The following is a 22003-nucleotide window of genomic DNA, read 5'->3' on the forward strand; positions in this document are numbered from 1 at the left end:
ATGACACTTAAAAGCCATTAGAAAAATTATACTGTTTTCAAACCATTTGTGATTGAACTTAGAGACAAAATGATCCCTACTTAAAAATATTAGTATACTGGTTTCATATAACTTAATTTTATAAAGATTTATGTTACCATTTATAATTTCTCCTCTACAAAATCATGTTATTTCAAAGCTAAAATAAGCTCTAAATCCTGTAATTTTACAGGGGAAGTAAGCACAGGGTAGTTAAATTATCTGTTCATCTTAACACTTAACTGGTTGCAAAACTAGCATGATGTCTGGGGCCCAGGTGTCTGGTGTCCTCCCACTTGATGGTTTCACTCTTATAGCACACTGCCCCATCTCTAAGCTGTACCACTTAAAAATTAGTTACTAGATGAATGTGTATAAAGGCCTCATCCTGTGCATTGCAGTTTAAGAGATGGCCGAGGACTTGAGGATAATAAATGTGCAGGATTTTTGGGTCTTTTACAAGTTTTTTTCCTTTCTGATATTTTTCTCTTCATGTCCCAATGGCACAATATACATAGTTTGGGAGCTAGACAGAGCAGCTGTCTCTGATAGGACCAGGTATAAGCAGCCTATTTCAACTCTGCAGCTTATGGCGTTAAGAATAGAAAGAACTGCCGAAACCGGTTTGGCTCAGTGGATAGAGCGTCGGCCTGCGGAATGAAGGGTCCCGGGTTTGATTCCGGTCAAGAGCATGTACCTTGGTTGCGGGCACATCCCCAGTGGGAGGTGTGCAGGAGGCAGCTGATCGATGTTTCTCTCTCATCAATGTTTCTAACTCTCTATCTCTCTCCCTTCCTCTCTGTAAAAAAATCAATAAAATATATTTTTAAAAAAAGAATAGAAAGAACTGAACAATCAGTGATGCATCTAGGCAGCTGAGGAAGAAGGGAAAGCCAATTCTGTAAGCTATGAATGTATTACTTTATTAGTTTTGGAAAGTTATCTTATCACATACTTTCCTAATAACATAAAAATTATGATTGCCTTTTAAGAACTAAACTATTAAACTTAAAATATTAAGTATCAATTACAAAATAAGGAGACATCTTAAAAAGAAAAAATAGTTCCCAAGCCAAGAAGTCTTGAGTTTAACCAATGGAAGGGTTAATTTAAGGAGATAATGTGTTGAATACAAGAATAGACAATGGAAGCAAAGAAAAGCGTATAGTAAAGAGTCTGACTCCATTTTTAATGTTTGAATGCTGACAGCTTTTAAACATCATCAGTCCCCTTTACCACTCTACCCCAAATTTTGGGAAGGTGATAAGAAAACATGGGTGCTGTCCTAGCTGGGTTGGCTCAGTGGATAGAGTGTCGGCCTGCATACTGATGGGCCGCAGGTTCAATTCCAGTCAAGGGCATATGCCTGGGTTGCGGGCTCGATCCCCAGTGGGGGGTGTGCAGGGGCATCCAATCAATGATTCTCTCTCATCATTGATGTTTCTATCTCTCTCTCCCTCTCCCTTGCTCTCTAAATTCAATACACACACACACACACACACACACACACACATAAAACATGGGTGCTACTTCCTTTGTCACCTGAGGGCAATTCAAGCACACAAGCCTGGCCCACATAAGGAGAACCCTCACCCTAGACCCACCTGGTAAATCCAATAAAAATCCAAGTTAGTCTACATTTCTTGTTCTTCTAGCCGCTTTCATCTGCTTACGATCCTACTCTCCCCAGAAAGCTTTATTATCTGAGTAATAAACTTTTCCATATCCCATGGTCATCTGTGTGGCATCATCATTCCTGACACGTGAACCAAATTTTGGCGGAAGAGTCCACCTACCTCTTCTAAGATGACCACAGCAAAGGAAACGCCATTCCTCAGTACATGCTAACAAGCAGGCATTGTGATTTATATGAGAAGTTTTCCTTGAGCTTTATTAGCTTGAGTGAAAAAAACCTCAGAATCTGACCAACTTAAAATCACTGAAAATAATGATTTTTCTGGCCCTAGCCGGTTTGGCTCAGTGGATAGAGTGTTGGACCGCAGACTGAAGGGTCCCAGGTTCGATTCCAGTCAAGGGCATGTACCTTGGTTGCAGGCTCGAACCCCAGCCCTGGTCGGGGCCAATGAGGGAGGCAACCAATGGATGTGTCTCTCTCATATCCATGTTTCTCTCTCTCTCTCTCTCTCTCTCTCTCTCTCTCTCTCTCTCTCTCTCCCTCTCTCCCTCCCTTCCACTCTCTCTAAAAATCAATGGAAAAGTGTACTGGATTGAGGATTAACAACAATAAAAAAGAGAAGGATTTTCTGAATCTGCGTACCTGAAGATAATACCCTATTCTGGTTAGGGAATTCACCTAACAAATGAGATTCTAATTTATCTATTATCTTTCCAGGTAACCCCCAACCTTCTATTCAGCATCTCTTCACTTAAAAGATCATGTAGATAAATGACTAACAGTATTTTATGGAAATTAGTAAGATACTTAACAACACAAAGTAAAGCAGTCCGTTACTTTCTTATGTATTTGTTGATGACTGCTCCTTTTGAAGGCATCACCCAGTAAAAGATAAAGTTTGATGGGACAAACTGAAACAAAACATGATTCCAAATCAGAAAGTAAAAGTATATGAGTGTAATCTCATGCTCCCATTAAGGAAAGAAATTACGCATAGCATAGGATAGCTGAGTTCCATATACAATTTGTAAATAGGAAAATATGTCTGGAATTATTTTTTCCTTAGAAACAAACTTTTAAAACATGTACTTAGATTTCAGTATTTTGCAATGAATTTTAAATAGCATAACATCCAATTACAAAAGCAATAACACATGTCAAATAATTTGGGTATAAAGAAATAACTACACTCAATAGGTGGTTCAAAGCTCTTGGCTCTAACTGCACTAGAATTTGTTAAAGTGGAACCATCCAGTGTTTCATCACAATTAAGGCTAAATCACCTATTAAGAACCAAAGCCTTGACTCTACAGTAGTACAACTGTCTAGATAATTACATGAGAAGAATTAAATAGAATACATTAACTTCAGGGGGTACATTTTATCAATGTTTTCAAAATAATAAATCACTGTCACTTATGAGAATAATTTTAGGTTTTCTTAATGACTTATTCTATAAAATTATTAAGGGCAATTAAATAACAATGATCTTAAATGACATACATAATTTCAGTTTTAATTTATTATTTTGTGATTGCTTTTATATACCAATTATATACAGAGGATGCCTGCTGATTAAAGACAAGTATCACATGATCTCATTTATATGTGGAATCTAATAAACAAAATAAACTGATGAACAAAATACACCCAGAGACAGAATCATGGAACAGACTCTGGAATCTCAGAGGGAAGGTGGGGGAAGGTGGGTGGGTGGGTGGGAAGAGATCAACCAAAGAACTTGTATGCATATATGCTTAACCCATGGACACAGACAATAGGGTGGTGAAGGCTTGGGGTGGGGGGTGAGCTAGAAGAGGTCAAGGGGGAGGGGAAATATGTAATACTTTCAACAATAAAGATTTAAGAAATAATTTTTTTAAAGCTATAGCAGCTTGTAACTCTTAGGACAGAGAGGTGGGATTGCCTCTTGGTTCTAGAGGAGGCTCCTTTGGAAGACCATTTTAGGTATACAGTTTTAAAATCTTAATGAAGAACTAAATTTTTTGCCTGACACCTGACAGTGCAGAGCCCTCCTTTCACGTGGCCAAATCTTGGTCTGTTTAAGCATGATAAACTCTGCTAGTCTCCTCCTGACTATAGCAGATCTACCTAATACATGAAAAAATGAAACAAAACAACAACAACAACACAAAAAGGCAGTCAAAATGACACAAAGAATCATGCCCCAAATGAAAGAACAGGAGAAATCTCCAGAAAAATAGCAAAATGAAATGGAGCCAAGCAACTTATCAGATACAGTGTTCAGAAAAACGGTTATAAATATAACATATAGACACAGAGAACAGTGTGGTGATAGCAATCAGACAAGAAGAAATAAAAGGCATCTAAATTAAGAAAGGAAGAAGTAAAGCTGTCATTATTGCCAGAATGCATAATACTGTATACAGAGAACCCTAAAGACTCCACCAAAAAAACTATTAGAACTGAGAATTCAGTAAATTAGAATACAAAATTAATATTTAGAAATTGATGGCATTTTTATACACCAAGAGAACAATCCAATTTACAATTGCAATAACAACAACAACAAAAAGATATCTAGGAATAAACTTAACCAAGGAGGTAAAAGACTTGTACTCAGAAAATTATAAGATAATAAAGAAAGAAACAGAAAGATACAAATAAGTGGGAACATATACTGTGTTCATGAATAGGAAGAATTAACCATTAAAATGTCCATATCACCCAAGCAATCTATAGATTTCAATGCTGTTCTTATCAAGATACCAATAGTGTATTTCACAGAATTTGAACAAATGTTCTAAAAATTTGTATGGAACAATAAAAGACCCTGAAGAGCCTCAGCAATTTTGAGAAAAAACAACAAAGTTGGAAGAATCATGCTACCTGATATCAAACTACACTACAAGGCCATAGTGATCAAAATAGCCTGGTACTGGCATAAAAACAGACATATAGATCAACGGAACAGAACAGACAGCCCAGAAATAAATCCATGCCTTTATGATCAACTAACATTTGACAAAGGAGTAAAGAACAAACAATGGGCTAAAGATAGTCTATTCAATAAATGGTGCTGAGGAAATTAGACAGATACATGCACCATATACAAGAATAAACTAAAATTGGATTAAAGACAAATGTTGAACTCGCAATCATAAAAATCCTAGAAGAAAATATAGGCAGTAAAATCTCAGACATTTCTCATAGCAATATTTTTTCATCTCTCTCCTCGGACTAGTGAAACAAAAGAAAAAATAAGCAAATGGAAGTACATAAAATTAAAATGTCCTTGAACAGCAAAGGAAATCATAACAAAATAAAAGATAACCCACTGAATGGGAGAACATGTTTGCTGGTGATACGTCTGACAAATGGTTAATAACCAAAATTTATAAAGAACTTATAAAACTCAACACACACACACACACACACACACACAAAAGCAAACAATCCAATTAAAAAATATGGAAAGAGCCTAAATAGACACTTCTCCAAGAGGATACAGAGATGGCCAATAGCATATGAAAAGATGCTCAATGTCACTAATCATCAGAGAAAGCAAATTAAAACCACAATGAGATATCACCTCACACCTGTCAGAATGGCTATCATCAATAAATCAACAAACAAGTGTTGGCAAGGAGAGGGAGAAAAGGGAATCCTCATGCACTGTTGGTGGGAATGCAGATTGGTGCAGCCACTATGGAAAACAGTATGGAGTTACCTCAAAAAATTAAAAATGGAACTGCCTTATGACCTAGTGATTCTACTTCTGGAAATATATCCCAAACCTCCGAAACACATATGCTCCTATTTTCATTGTAGCGTTGTTTAAAATAGCTAAGATTTTGAAGCAGCCCAAGTGTCCATCAGTAGATGAGTGGATAAAAAAGCTGTGGTACATTTACACAATGGAATACTACTCAGCTGTAAAAAATAAGGAACTCTTACTCTTTGTGACAGCATGGATGGACCTGGCGAGTATTATGCTAAGTGAAATAAGCCAGTCAGGGAAAGACAAGTACCATATGATTTCACTTACATTTGGAATCTAATGAACAAAATAAACTAACAAAATAGAAACAGACTGACAGCTATCAGAGCGTAAGGGCACTGGGGGGCTGAATGAAAAAGATGAAGGGATTAAGCAAAAAAATAAAAAAGCCTCATAGACATAAACAACAGTATGGTCTGGGGAAGTGGAAGAGGATAAAGGGGAATAAATGGTGATGGAAGAAGACTTAACTTTGGGTGGTGAACACACAATACAATATCAGATGATTTCAGGAATTGTACACCTGAAACCTACATAATATTATTAACCAATGTCACACCAATAAATTTAATAAATTTTTTAAAATGACTATATCCCACACTTTGGGAAATATGCTTTCACACTTCCCTGATGGCCTGGCTCTTCTTCATGGGCATAAGCAAGCTTTCTCCTGAAGAGAAAACACTGGATAAGGTGAGGTTTGAAAGGAGGTTGGCTGTAGAAGGCAGCAGGATGAGACAAGGTATCTCTAAGGACAAGGTACAGAGTTGAGGATGTTAGCCAAACTTAAGTAGGACTGTGCTCCAAGCACAGCTTACTGATGCCCATGTAGGGGCGAGCAAAAGTAAAGCCGTGAAAAGGCTCTGAAATGGACAGAGAGGCTGGACCTGAGAAAATGTACTTAAACAACAGCCATTTCTCATATTAGCAGTTAAATGTTACACTTTTAATATTATAGTTTTATTCTTCCCAAGTCTCTGGGAAAGTTTTATTAAAAGTCACATCTTTATAAATGGGATAAAATCTTCAACAGATATATCTGAGTAAGGGTACCAAAAAATGGATGTTTTTTGTACTATTCATATTTTTGCAATTCTTCTATAAGGATGAAATAACTTTCAAATAAAAAGCTGGAAAAAGAAAGTTACAGGTCTACAGCACAACGTAGTATCAGTTGTGCTAGGAAGGACAAAAAGGCTGTCCTATTTCAAAGGCAGTGGCCAAGAGAAAATGACACTAAATTATTTCAGATAGTGCTGAAAGAAGAAAAACTTCTAAATTATTTGAAAATTATTTTTAAAAGTCAACATTACACTGATACTAAAACATGAAAGGCAGCCCTAGCCAGTTTGGCTCAGTGGATAGAGCGTCGGCCTGCGGACTGAAGGGTTCCAGGTTTGATTCCGGTAAGGGGCACATGCCTGGGTTGTGGGCTCGATCCCCATTGTGGGGGCGCAGGAGGCAGCCGATCAATGATTCTCTTTCAGCATTGATGTTTATATCTCTCTCTCCCTCTCTCTTCCTCTCTGAAATCAATAAAAAATAAAAATACAACATGAAAGGCAATACAAAAGATAATCAAAGATCAATTTCACATGTGAGTATTGGTGCAAACATTTTAAGTAGACTATTAGAATATAGAATTCAGGAGACCATTAAAAGAATAACTTGACCATGAGAAGTTCAAGTCCAGGAATGAAAAGAGTGTTCAACATAAGAAAGTCTGATACTATAATTCATAATGTTAATAGATCAAAAAGGAAAGTATCATATGATCTTTAAATGTCAAAAAGGCAACTAAAAACATTCAATTTTCATTCTTGATAAAAGCCCTTTATTACTAAAGGGATAATCTCCCCACATGAGGGGGGAAAATATATATATATATATCCCATTAATGGAGAAGAATACATTCCTATTAGCATCAGAAACAGGAGAAAGAAATGTGAGATAGAAATATTAGAATAGGCAATAAATGTATTGGCTACAGATAATGTGACCAAATACTTAAAAACCAAAAGAATCAACCGAAAAATGATTACTACTATTGGTAGTAATACCTAATACCACTTATAGAATTTAGGTAAACGGCTAGTTACAGGTTATGATGAAAAAAAGTTTGATACCTCAAAGGAATAATGAAAACAGAGCAATAAAACAAAAGAGAATACAGAACAGGCCAAATACATATGGGAATTGAGTATATGATAAAGGTGGCATTTTAAGTCCATGTGGAAAAATGGTTTATTCAATTAATGCTATTAGAAAAATTGGCTCACGATGGAAAACAGAATATGTTAACCCCAAATATTCCTGTTGGACATAAAAATTATTTTGAGGTGAAGGCACTTAAGAAACCGTAAATGCAGAAAAAGCTCACCCTTTTCTGCCTAAAAGCAGGAAATAAATTCTCCTTTTACCAGAGGCAGACTTATCAGCACCAGAGAAATTTGTAAATAAACCTTGTTGAAACTAGGCTTATGTTCCTAGTTACTTCTCTACCACTTAATACTCCTAACCCAAATCCCTTTGTCTTGTCAATTATTTGTTTAAAGGCATAAAAACTTCCTGATCTGGTCACTTCTTTGAGTCTTCATTCTCTTGTGAAACAGTAACATTTGTGGGCCTTTCTCCTGGTAAGATATCTTTGTCATTTAATTTTCAGACCCAGACAGGGACTCTAAAAAGGTCAAGGAAAATTTTTTCCTCCCCTACAGTAACCATTTCAAAAGTAATAAAGCTGTGTCTTTGCCTCACTATAAGACCATTTACAGATAAAACAAAAATTTACATATTAAAAAGGAATACATAAAAGTGATAGAAAAAAAAGATGCATAAAAATAAAAACTCAGAGTAGATATTTATATTCATTACATCAAATCCAGAAAGCATAAAAAATACAAATAGCCCTAACCGGTTTGGCTCAGTGGATAGAGCATCGGCCTGCGGATGAAGGGTCCCAGGTTCGATTCCGATCAAGGGCATGTACCTTGGTTGCGGGCACATCCCCAGTAGCAGGTGTGTAGGAGGCAGCTGATTGATGTTTCTCTCTCACTGATGTTTCTAACTCTCTATCCCTCTCCCTTCCTTTCTGTAAAAAATCAATAAAATATATTTAAAAAATACAAATAGAATCAAATGAAAAAATTAAATTTATATATCACAAAGATAATAAAACAAATAGAAACCAAAAAAAATTATAACACAAATGACAAAGGCTAATTCCTTCAATTTATAAAATGCTCCTACCAAAAAGAAAAAAAAGACAATCCAATAGAAAAATGTAGAAAAGAAATGAATAAGCAGAGGAGGAACCAAGATGGCGGCATAGTTAAACAACTAATCTGCTGCCTCACACAACAATTTCAAAAATACAACTAAAAGACAAAACGTCTACCACCCAGAACCATGGGAAAGCTGGCTGAGTGGAAGATTTACAACTAAGAAGAGAAAGGAGCACAAACGCTGAAAAGCTGAGGTACGGAGGCGCGCGAATCGGGCTGGCGGCGGGCGACTGGGTGCGTGGTTTTTCTTCAACCCGCAGGGAGACAAGCTCCCGATCGCTCTGAAATCCAGTTTCTGGGGACCCTCGGGGGACCCAGACACCTACGGGGAGAAGCTGGACTCTCGGCCATCGGGTCGGAAAGTGAGAGTGACTTTTTTGCAGAGGTGTGCCCAGCAATCATTGTTTACTGCGCTGGAGTGTGGGACGCAGGGAATTGGAAACGTAGAAAGGCAGAGACGGCTGACGCCAGCCATCGCCATTGGCCACGCCCCAGCCTAGTGACGGCCTGAGACCCCGCCCAGCCCTGAGACCCCGCCCCGCACATTCTACAAACCCGCCCAGGCTCCACACAGCGGCTTTTGCATATAAATGGCCTGTTCTGTGGCAGCTCAACCAAATTAACTGCAGCTCCAGTCAGACTGCTCCAAAACCGCCCAAGCAAAGGAGGAGAAAACTAGTTCTTGCTATAGCTCCTGCTGGGGGACACACAGTACACAAGGGTACACCAAGAGTGTCCACCTCAGGTAACTGGGAGGCTGACCCGTTGAACCAATAGGACATCTAGTACACAAAGCTACCCAACCAACTCAGGGAAGCAGAGAATATGAGGAGGCAAGGAAACAGATCACAAACCAAAGAAATGGAGGAGAACAAGCGACTGGACATAGAGTTCAAAACCACGGTTATAAGGTTTTTCAAGAATTTCATGGAAAAGGCCGATAAATTCAATGAGACCCTCGAGGATATGAAAAAGGACCAACTAGAAATTAAACATACACTGACTGAGATAAAAAAATATTATACAGAGACCCAAAAGCAGACTAGAGGATTGCAAGAATCAACTCAAAGATTTGGAATACAAAGAGGCCAAGGACACTCCTCCAGAGAAGCATGAAGAGAAGAGAATTCAGAAAGTTGAAGATAGTGTAAGAAGCCTCTGGGACAACTTCAAGCGAACCAACATCAGAATTATGGGGGTCCCAGAAGAAGAGAGAGAGCAAGATGCTGAAAACCTATTTGAAGAAATAATGACAGAAAACTTCCCCCACCTGATGAAAGACATAGACTTACAAGTCCAGGAAGCGCACAGATCCCCAAACAAAAGGAATCCAAAGAGGACCACACCAAGACACATCATAATTAAAATGCCAAGAGCAAAAGACAAAGAGAGAATCTTACAAGCAGCAAGAGAAAAACAGTTCATTACCTACAAGGGAGCTCCCATACGATTATCAGCTAATTTCTCAACAGAAACCATGCAGGCCAGACGGGAGTGGCAAGAAATATTCAAAGTGATGAATAGCAGGAACCTACAACCAAGACTACTCTACCCAGCAAAGTTATCATTCAGAATTGAAGGGCAGATAAAGAGCTTCACGGATAATAAAAAGCTAAAGGAGTTCATCACCACCAAACCAGTATTATATGAAATGCTGAAAGGTATTCTTTAAAAAGAGGAAAAAGAAGAAGAAAGATAAAAATTATTAACAACAAATACATATCTATCAACAAGTGAATCTAAAAGTCAAGTGAATTAAAAATCTGAGGAACAGAATAAACTGGTGAACTTAATAGAATCAGAGGCATAGAATGGAAGTGGATTGATAATTCTCAGGGGGAAGGGGTGTCTGTGTGGAGAGTATGGGAAGAGACTGGACAAAAATCATACACCTATGGATAAGGACAGCGGGGGGAAGGTAGGGGCAGAGGGGGGGTGGGAACTGGGTGGTGGGGAGATATGTGGGGAAAAAGGAGAAACAATTGTAATCTGAACAATAAAGATTCATTAAAAATAAAAAAAATAAAAAAATATAAAAAAGAAAGAAAAAAAAAAGAAATGAATAAGCAACTCAAAGAAATAAATATGTTCAACAAACATAAAAAGATGCTCAACCTTACTCATAATTACAGATGAACAAATCAAAACTATGAGAAATGATTTTTTGTCATTTATAGGATAAGAATGAAAACGAAAGATTTGATAATATAGTACTAGAGAACGTTTGGGGAAATAGGCACTTATACACTGTCCTAGGAATAAATATTGATTTGACTATCCAGCAAGTCCAAGACTTTGAATTTATTCAGGGACATAATTGCACAGTACACTAAGCTGATAAAGAGGAGAAATTATGGTACATTTTTTTAAAAAATGAGTAAATAGAAACCTTATTTACAATGAAGTAAGGAGGCCCTACATTGATCCTGAAACAGAACAGGAAGAACTCTTTGTTGGTAGCAGCCCTCCCAGCTTCCACTTCCCTTCGATAAAAGAGTTTCCTAGCCTTTGTTTTAGCAGACATGCTCATGGACTGCCATGGGTCCTTTTCCAGATTGCAATTCTTTGTTGTTCCCCAATAAACCCATTTGCTGGAGAAATATCTGGCTGACTTCTTGTTTAAGGTCAACAACATCCATACCATTATGTAATCATCTTTTTAAAATGAACATATATCTATACGCTGCTATGGGAAGATTTATTAATCACTAGCTGCACAATAGTCTATTGATAAGAAAAATAATATGGTGATTATGAATAGTATCATGAGTATTTAGAGGAAGAAAGTGATAGAAAAGAAGAGAGAAGGGGAGGAAGGAATCAGGGAAGGAACTGTTAATAGTGTTACCACTGGAAGGTTGGACTGCAGGGATAGAGAGGAAAGGAAAATACAGACTTTGAACTTATATTATGTCTTCCATGTGTACATATTCCCTCTGAATAAATATTATTTGTAGGGGGGTCCAGTAAAGAACAGAGAGAGAAACTTCTTGTAAAAATATCCAAGAGACTCTGAAACATAGCTCATTTCTGCCAAAATCAGGACATCAGCTGTGACTTTTTTTATAAAGTCACAGTCTACTGATCTATTCTGATATGTGATGGAGGGTTTGGAGGAGGGAGAGGGAAGAAAAGCAGGGAGACAGGAATGAAGACAGGGAGAGAGACAAACTCAACACATATATGTATTCGCAGAATGAAAAAAAAAAAAGGGCTTTAAAAAAATTGGTCAAACCTACACTGGAAGATAAGTAAAGAAGCAAAATATGAAGAAACCTTGGGTTGCACAATTCTGTCTCCTGTTTCTGCTAGGTCAAGACTCAGTGTAAGTCACTTTTCCTTAATATGCTTGAATTTTCTATCTATACCAATGTGGAGACTTTGTATTTTATTACGCATTTCAAGGGAATAAGTGGGAAGATGTACAAGGCATAATTTATATGTTTCCTGGGGAAAAACAATTTCACTCAGTAAAAGAAAGAACAACCCCATTATTTTGAGTTTCAAAACACTGAAAACAGAACGATGAGCAGACTATAATGTTTTAGAAGAGTTTTAAGATATATCTCTAATGTGGACAGCAATCTGTTCTTACCAAACTGAAAATCTTTAGTGATGTTTACTAAAGGGTAACTTAATATGTCACCCCAAAACATGCCGCCTTAGGATAGGATTACTTTGAGCTGATTATCTTTGAGAAACAGCAGATACAGGAAGAACTCGGAAAACCGAGTAGAAGTTACCCTTTTGTAAGGAAAACTTACATTTATGAAGAACATCTCTATTTTATAAGAGTGTCTCTTTCTTTGTACCTGGAAGGGAGGGATGACTCAAAACCACAAAGAACTCTTAGCAATGGAGAAGGCCCTGACTTAAATCAGCACAACAAAACTTACTCTTGTTTACCTGGTAAATTCTGGCAACTGCCCCCTAATGGATCTTTCTCTTCTGTTTACTAGTAGCTGAAGATGGTATTTAAGGTGGTGGCTTGGGCCAGCTCAGGGAGTTTACTCATCGTTCCTGGGTATCACTCCATGTACATAAAATATACATGTTAATAAACTTGTTTCTTTCTCTTATTCATCTGTCTTTTATTACAAGGAGTCTCAGCCAAGAACTCAGAAGGGTAAAGGGAAAATTACTTTTCCTCCTCTACATTCATATTTAATTTTAAGGAGTCACAAGGCATAGTAAAAATGAGATACTTAACTATAATGTGAAATGTTCAGATGAATATGTATTATTCATTCAAACAGTACCACTCCTCAGATGGAAGGTGAATAAATAAGAGATAATGACAGAATAATGTGGATTAGTAATGCTCAAGGTCAGGAGTAGATTTTCCTTATATGTTTGCATTTTTTAAAATCTGCTTTATGAAATAAAAATCAGGTGAACAAACTATATTAAGACTCCATTCATTTTTTCATATGTATTATGGGATTAGTGCCTAGGGAATTTCTTGAAAATAAGAGCCCAATACAACATAGAGAACACTATTATAGGTGCTGAAGGGAAGAAGGAAAAGGAAAAAAAAGTGGCCCAATCTTTTGGTTATGTTCTAGGTTCTGAACTATTGGAATACGAGTTAAGAATTCAGACTTCAGGACACCAACACCCCAAATTCTGACTCAATAAAATTGGACTTTTAAAATAAAAATGTTTAAAGTGCTCCTCATGTGGATGGTTCTCAGGCTGTACTTGCGAATAACTATTCTGAAGGTTAAACCTCAGGGAAAAAAACCTCAATGCTTTGCCTAATTTTTGGCCATTTTCTCCTCAAGAGAAAAAGAAAGATGAAAGCAGAATGAACACATTTAGGATTTTATTGTTGAATTTTTTATTAATTCCTGGGGGATCTTGTTCCTTGATTAATCTTCAATTACAACTCCCAGGCTGGATAAACACAGTGCTTTCTACTTTGTTATATAGTATACAGAATAACGTTTATAAGTCTCAACTGCCATCATGTTTTGTAATTTGGAGTCTTGATTTCACCATTGCAAGAAAATTTTCAATTCCATAGCAATAAATAAAGATCATAATTTTTGTAAAAAATTATGTAAGAAAAGAAAAGAAATTTTTAAATAAATATGCATTACCTGTACCAAGCTGAAGAGAAAATAGCATTAGTTTGGCTTGAACTTAATCTATTTAGATGAATTAACAATTTCATAGAAAAAGGCTATATTTTTTTCTTTATTAAGATATTACATATGTGTCCTTATCCCCTTGCCCCCCCATCCCACTCCCGTTCATGCCCTCACCCCCCTGGTATCTGTGTCCACTGGTTAGGCTTATATGCATGCATACAAGTCCTCTGGTTGATCTCTCCCCCTTACCCCTCCCCTCCCCTACCTTCCCTCTGAGGTTTGACTGTCTGATCGATGCTTCTCTGTCTGGATCTGTTTTTATTCATCAGTTTATATTGTTCATTATATTCCATAAATGAGTGAGATGATGTGATATTTATCTTTCTCTGACTGGCTTAATTCACTTAGCATAATGCTCTCCAGTTCCATCCATGCTGTTGCAAATGGTAAGAATTCCTTCTTTTTTACCACAGTGTAGTATTCCATTGTGTAGATGTACCAGTTTTTTAATCCACTCATCTGCTAATGGGCACTTAAGCTGTTCCCAAATCTTAGCTATTGTAAATTGTGCTGCTATGAACATAGGAGTGCATATATCCTTTCTGATTGGTGTTTCTAGTTTCCTGGGATATATTCCTAGAAGTGGGATCACTGGGTCAAATGGGAGTTCCATCTTTAGTTTTTTGAGGAAACTCCATACTGTTCTCCACAGTGGCTGCACCAGTCTGCATTCCCACCAGCAGTGCACGAGGGTTCCTTTTTCTCCGCATCCTCACCAGTATTTGTCATTTGTTGATTTGTTGATGATAGCCATTCTGACAGGTGTGAGATGGTACCTCATTGTCGTTTTGATTTGCATCTCTCGGATGATTAGTGACTTTGAGCATGTTTTCATATGTCTCTTGGCCTTATGTCCTCTTTCAAAAAGTACCTATTTAGGTCCCTTGCCCATTTTTTGATTGGGTTGTCTATCTTCCTTTTGTTAAGTTGTATGAGTTCCCTGTAAATGTTGGAGATTAAACCCTTATTGGAGATAACATTGGCAAATAAGTTCTCCCATGCAGTGGGTTTTCTTGTTGTTTAGTGGATGGTTTCTTTTGCTGTGCAGAAGCTTTTTATTTTGATGTAGTCCCATTTGTTTATTTTCTCCTTAGTGTCCATTGCCCTAGAAGCTATATCGGTGAAGATATTGCTTTAGCATATGCCTGAGATTTTGCTGCCTGTGGATTCCTCTAAGATTTTTATGGTTTCCCGTCTTACGTTTAAGTCCTTTATCCATTTTGAGTTTATTTTTGTGTATGGTGTAAGTTGGTGGTCTAGTTTCATTTTTTTTGCATATATCTGTCCAATTTTCCCAACACCATTTATTGAAGAGACTGTCTTGACTCCATTGTATATTCTTGTCTCCTTTGTCAAATATTAATTGAGCATGGTGGTTTGGGTTGATTTCTGGGTTCTCTATTCTATTCCATTGATCTATATGTCTGTTCTTGTGCCAGTACCAAGCAGTTTTGAGAACAGTGGCTTTGTAATACAGCTTGATATCTGGTATTGAGATCCCTCCTACTTTGTTCTTCTTTCTTAGGATTGCTGCAGCTATTCGGGGTCTTTTTTTATTCCAGATGAATTTTTGGAGAGTTTGTTCTAGCTGATTCTTTGAAAGGATAAACAAGATTGATGAACTTCTAGCCAGGCTCACCAAGAAGCAAAGAGAGAGGATCCAAATAAACAAAATCAGAAATGAAAGAGGTGAAGTAACAACTGACCCCATAGATATACAAAGGATTGTAAAAAAATACTACAAACAACTCTATTCCAACAAACTGGACAACCATGACTAAATGGACACATTCCTAGAAAAATACAAGCTTCCAAAACTCAATCAGGAAGATTCAAAAAACCTGAATAGGCCGATAACTACTGATGAAATTGAAACAGTATCAAAAAGCTTCCAGCAAACAAAAGCCCCGATCCAGATGGCTTCACAGGGGAGTTTTACCAAACATTCAAAGAAAAACTAAAACCAATCCTTCTCCGACTATTCCAAAAAATTCAAGAGGAAGGCACACTTCTAAGCTCTTTCTATGAGGCCAGCATCACCCTAATACCAAAACCAGATAAAGTCACCACAAAAAAAGAGAACTATAGGCCAATATCCTTGATGAACATAGATGTTAAAATCCTCAATAAAATTCTAGCAAACTAGATCCAGCATTACATTAGAAAGATCATACACCATGACCAAGTGGGATTTATTCCAGGAATGCAAGGCTGGTACAATATCTGCAAATCAATAAACGGTAATATATCACATAAACAAATTGAGAGACAAAAATCACATAATCATATCAATTAATGCAGAAAAGGCATTTGACCCTTTTCTGATAAAAATGCTCAGCAAAGTGAAAATAGAAGGATCATACCTCAACATAATAAAAGCCTTATATGACAAACCTACAGCCAACATCATACTCAATGGGCAAAAATTAAAACCATTTCCCCTAAGAACAGGAACAAGACAGGGATGCCCGCTTTCACCACTCCTCTTCAACATAGTACTGGAAGTGCTAGCCACAGAGATCAGACAAGAAGAAGAAATAAATGGCATCCAAATTGGAAAAGAAGAAGTAAAATTGTCATTATTCGCAGGTGACATGATACTGTACATAGAAAATCCTAAAGACTCCATCAAAAAATTATTAAGACTTAATAAATGAATTCAGTAATGTAGCAGGATACAAAATTAATGCCAAGAAATCTATGGCATTTTTATACACCAATAGTGAACTTACAGAAAGAGAGATTAAAAAAACAATCCCATTTACTATTGCACCAAAAAAATGAAGATACCTAGGAATAAACTTAACTAAGGAGGTAAAAGACCTGTACTCAGAAATCTATAGGACGTTGAAAAAAGAGATAGACGAAGACATAAACTGATGGAAGAACATACCGTGTTCATGAATTGGTAGAATCAACGTCATTAAAATGTCCATACTACCCAAAGCAATCTATAGATTCAAAGCACTTTCCATTAAAATACCAATGGCATATTTCACAGACCTAGAACGAACTCTCCAAAAATTCATCTGGAATAAAAAAAAAATACCCTGAATAGCTGCAGCAATCCTGAAAAAGCCTAATTTTTAAAAAAGATTTCTGATTGATTTTTAGAGAGCGAGAGGAAGGGAGTGTGTGTGAGAGAGAAACATCTATTGGCTGCCTCCTGCATGCCCCAGACCGAGGATCAAGCCCGAAACCTCAGCATGTGCCCTGACAGGGAATCGAACTGGCAACACTTCAGTGCACTGGAGGATGCCAAACCAACTGAGCTACAACGGCCAGGCAGAAAAGATTGACTTTAAAAGTTTAATAAAAAGGGAATCTAACTGGTACTTTGCTTTGATTGCCTATTGTGATAGGTAATCAATTAAAGTACTATATTTAAGCAGCTATGAGCAAAACTTAATTGTTTAACAGTTGGAAGAATAAATAACTGCCATCACTAAAATTTCTAATAATGTACACAGAGAAATAAAATATAATGCATTCCCAAAGGAAAGAAAAATATATGAAAAATATAAACTATTTCATGTAGTATGATAATACTGTAAAATATGCTGATCACAACTGTAAACAAAGCAGTCTTTGAGAAGTACATGAAAACAAGGAGTGTGGTGCTTTATATTCTTTTTTTTAATGTGGCAAAACTATAATTAATTTGAAGACATAAGAATTGAGAATAAAGAATCTTATGTTAAAACCCATACCAGTATATATAAATAATATTTTCTTCAATTCTATAACACAAAAAATTGTGCTGGAAGTGAAGTAAATAAATAATGCCACCACTTATTTGTGACAAGGGGAAAATTACTTCTTTTAAAATAAGGGATCAAATGCAAATCAACCAAAAGCAAATCAATCAATAGCTTCAGAGGCAAAGTTTTTGCAAGATTATTAGAATGCTCTCAGTTGAACAAGTACTTGTATTAATCAGTCAATTCATGTGTTGATACATAGCAACTTGAAATCTCAACCCAGTAATTTTTTAAAATGTTTATTATGCAACTAGCATTCCCGTTGCAGGAAAAATCCTGCAATAGGATTTCCTGCTGCACTCTACCCCGCCTCCGCCCCTCCCTTGCCGCCGGCCCCGCCTTCTCCTCCAGCCCGCCTTCGTTTCCCTTCGCCCCCGGCCCTGCCTTCACTCCTCCCTTCTCCTCCCCCCGCCCCCCTGGCTTGCTTGCTTCTTCGAAGCTTTACTCCCCTTTGCAGCTCTTGGCTTCTTTCAACACTGTCTTGATATGCAAATTAGCCGCCATCTTTGTTGGGGTAATTTGCATACTCGTCCTGATTGGTTGGTGGGCGTGGCTTGGCTGGTGGGCGTGGCTTATGTGTAGCGAAGGTGCGGTCAATTTGCATATTTGTCTATTATTAGATTAGATTTCAGAGATTCACTACTCAGATTCAGAACTGAGACCGTTTTAAGATAGATCTCATATATATTACAAAGAAAGTAAAAAGGAAGTCTCATAAAAAAAGTTATTTTAAAAAATAAGAATTAACTTATTTAAATGATTACATAAAATGAAAAGGAAACAGCAAGAAACAAAATGCTGATCACAACTTCTACCAGTTGCCAATATGCCGCTATTGACTAAAAATGGAGCCCTAATAAGTTGGGTAGATAGTTTCAAAGATTAAAAAGTACAGGATGGCCACCAAAGCTAATAGGTTGGAGCATTATTACTGAAACTGAAGCAAGAACATGATCACATAAGTCTGAGAAGTCAACACATCATTCTATGAAAAAGATATGGAATGTTAACAAAAAATTAACATTGCTGTTTAAATTTCCTTAGGTCTGATAAAGAAAATGGCTCAAAATGGCATCACTCATATAAAAGCCAATGATACCAAACCTAGAGATAATACCTGATTTAATTGCAGTTTTGACTTCTCCCAGAAACAAACTTTTTTTCTTTTTCAAAAATATATTTTTATTGATTTCAGAGAGAAAGGAAAAGGGAGAGAGATAGAAACTTCAATGATGAGAAAGGATCATTGATCAGCTGCCTCCTGCATGTCCCCCCACTGGGGATGGAGCCTGCAACCCAGGCATGTGCCCTGACCAGGAATTGAACACGTGACCTCCTGGTTCATAGGTCGAGCCAAGCACCAGTAAGGTAGTCTGTCACTGTGGGCTCTCTCCATCCTTCATAGAAAAAGAGTCAGTCTACATGATAAAAACCCTTTCAGTTCTTTTCCCCCAAAGAAAAGATGTCCAGGCCCCAAAATAAACCTTTCTTTTGTTAATATCTCCCTTGCCCTATCCTTCCTCCTATAAAAACCTTCCATTTTGGCCCCTCCATTGTGGCTCAGTAGTTGAGCATTGACCTATGAACCAGGAGGTCACGATTCAATTCCCGGTCAGGGCACAGGACTGGGTTATGGGCTGGATCCTCAGCGTGGGGCATGTAGGAGGCAGCTGATTAATGATTCTCTCTCATCAGTGACATTTCTATCTCTTTCTCCCTCTCCCTTCCTCTCTGAATTCAATAAAATAAAAATAAATACATAAATAAAAAACCTTCCATTTTGTACAACCTTTGAGAGTGTCCTTCTAATTGCTAGATAGGACTACTGCCAGATTCATGAATCACTTAATAAAGCCAATTAGAGCTTCACATTCACATTGGTTGCATTTTGTTTTTTAACAGGTATAAAGAAAAAAAACACAAACAAGACTACTAAAGAATAAGAAGGATAAAACCATAGATTTTTAAAAAGTATTTATTACTTAAAAAATTAAGTTTTATGTTTAGAGAATATTTACAGAGATGATTTTTTTTTTTGGGGGGGGGGGGTGGGTGGGTCTGGAAACAACCACAAGGTAGATTTTCCTAGGTTCAAATTATATAGTTCACTTCTCTAGAGTAGAAGTTATATAGACAAAGTCACAGATACTTTCTCCTACAACACAATGTTACGTGAACCACAGGGAATTACTATAGCAAGATGAAATATGTATTTGGTTTCTGACATTTTTATTGGCTAGGGATGCCCCTTGTTTTCTCAATATAACTATGTTATTGATAATTTTTCTGTTATTGCCCTTCATTTGTCTTCTGCTAGCACTAATACTGGTTCTAAAGTTTTTCTAAAGAATCCATGTGCAGAAAAGTCTCAAAAGTATGTAGCCCATCAATTTTAATCTACAAAAATAAATAAGATATGTCAAAATTATGATAATGGCATCATATGTTAGTAACGTTCCTCATTTGTTAAATATTACCCATATCAAAATGACTGGTTTTGTGGAAACAGTAGACTAGAGAAAAAAATGTAATATATCTCAATTTCAGAAAATTTAATGAAAATGGCATCTAAGAAAATCTTCCTAAGAAATAAATTCAAATTTGGTTTAGAATCAAAATAAATGGTTACTTGCAAAGTATTAATGACTATAACCATATATAAATAATAAAAGGGTAAATTTTATGAGGAAGATGCAATGTTAAGATTAAACCTGGGCTTCATTTTATTTTACTGAAGTATTAATGACATCAAAAGTAGAGAAAATAGTTCATTTAATTCATAGTTAACACTATTTCATATACTAATAAGGTAAAGAAAATAAAAAATATTATGAACATTTTAGAATAAAAAAGTAATCAATATTAGGAATTAATGTTAGAATTTATAAATTAAAATAACAATTAATGACATATTATAAAATAACCTAAAAAACTGATTTTAATAAAAATGTACTGAAAAGTCACAAGAGTATTCAGTCAATAGTATTTATTCATTTATCCTTTCTAATATCACTTATTATTAATAGCCTCATTACTAATGTTAATAAAAATAGAGTCATTTTTGAAAATTCACTTAGGGAAGAAAAAGGCCTTGGGGTAGCAAAAATCTATACTAATAAAAGGGTAATATGCTAATTAGACCAGGTCAACCAGACATCTTTCAGTCGTCCTGCCTTCCTTCTGGACAAAGCCACAGTGGCGGGGGCCAAGGCAGAGGCAGTTAGGGGTGATCAGGCCAGCAGGGGAGGGCAGTTAGGAGTGATCAGGCCAGCAGGGGAGGGCAGTTAGGGGCGATCTGGCCGGCAGAGGAAGGCACTTAGGGGCGATCAGGCAGGTGGGGGAGGGCAGTTAGGGGCGATCAGGCAGGCAGGCAGGTGAGCAGTTAGGAGCAAGTAGTCTCAGATTATGAGAGGGATGTCCAACTGCTGGTTTAGGCCCGATCCTTGCATCTAAACCGGCAGTTGGACATCCCCTGAGAGGTCCCGGATTGGAGAGGGTGCAGGCTGGGCAGAGGGACCCCTACCCCATGCACAAATTTTGTGCACCAGGCCTCTAGTGAAGAATAAGAAGCAGACACAATTTGAAATTAAGAGATTTAAGGAAGGGGCCTAACTTGTTTCAGTAGTTGATAACTTTGATTAACTGAAAAAATGTTATATTATGGGTAGTGTATAATGTTTAAAGAAGCAAGAATATAGAGAGAATATTTGAAAAATCTTCCATTAAAAATTGTGATGGTAAAAAAATTTGGATGCTTGGTGGTCCTAATTACTTTGACTCTAGAAACTTTTCATTTCCTATAGGCTTAAATACATAAAAGCTCAAACAGGGAAATATCATCATCGTTAAAAAAATAAATTTCTAATTAAATTGATTTTAGAATTTGAAAGAAGAAAATGATATTAAACCTTGCAGAAAATGAGAAAGATTGCATCATTTCACTAAAAATTTTGGATCACTTATGACTAAAATTAGACAAAGGTTAAGAAAGATACTACTTCACATCACTGTAACATAAAAAGAAGACACTAAAAATCTAGAAAAGCAGTCTTAAACTTTTAAAAAGCAGTGTAATCCTTTTTCAAAGAAAACATTCCACAGAAATTCAACATTTATAAAGCTGCAAAAGTGAGGCAGCAGCTGTGGCTGAAGTCAAGCAGGGACCTCACAGCCCCATATCCTGCATCTAACCTCAGTTCCATGAAACAGAGTTCTGTGAAATGAGCTCACAAACCATGAAAGGTTCCCCAGTCTATAACCTCAGGGTTTTTTGTGGGGGGTTTTCAGTGCTGGTTTTCTACTTACTTCTTCCTGAAGGCCCACCTCAAATTTACCTCCTTCACAAAGCCTCTGACTTAAGCTGGAATTAATGGTTACTTCTACAAAAG

The 22003-nt window shown here is 36.8% G+C and overlaps 1 protein-coding gene across 1 annotated transcript in view; it reads right to left on the reverse strand.

Moving 5' to 3' along the window:
* Positions 1 to 22003, reverse strand: part of ZRANB3 (zinc finger RANBP2-type containing 3) — a 213165-nt gene that overhangs the window by 98305 nt on the left and 92857 nt on the right. The window lies entirely within an intron of this gene.

This window comes from Eptesicus fuscus, chromosome 11, assembly GCF_027574615.1.
Source record: "Eptesicus fuscus isolate TK198812 chromosome 11, DD_ASM_mEF_20220401, whole genome shotgun sequence".
Lineage (NCBI taxonomy): Eukaryota > Metazoa > Chordata > Mammalia > Chiroptera > Vespertilionidae > Eptesicus > Eptesicus fuscus.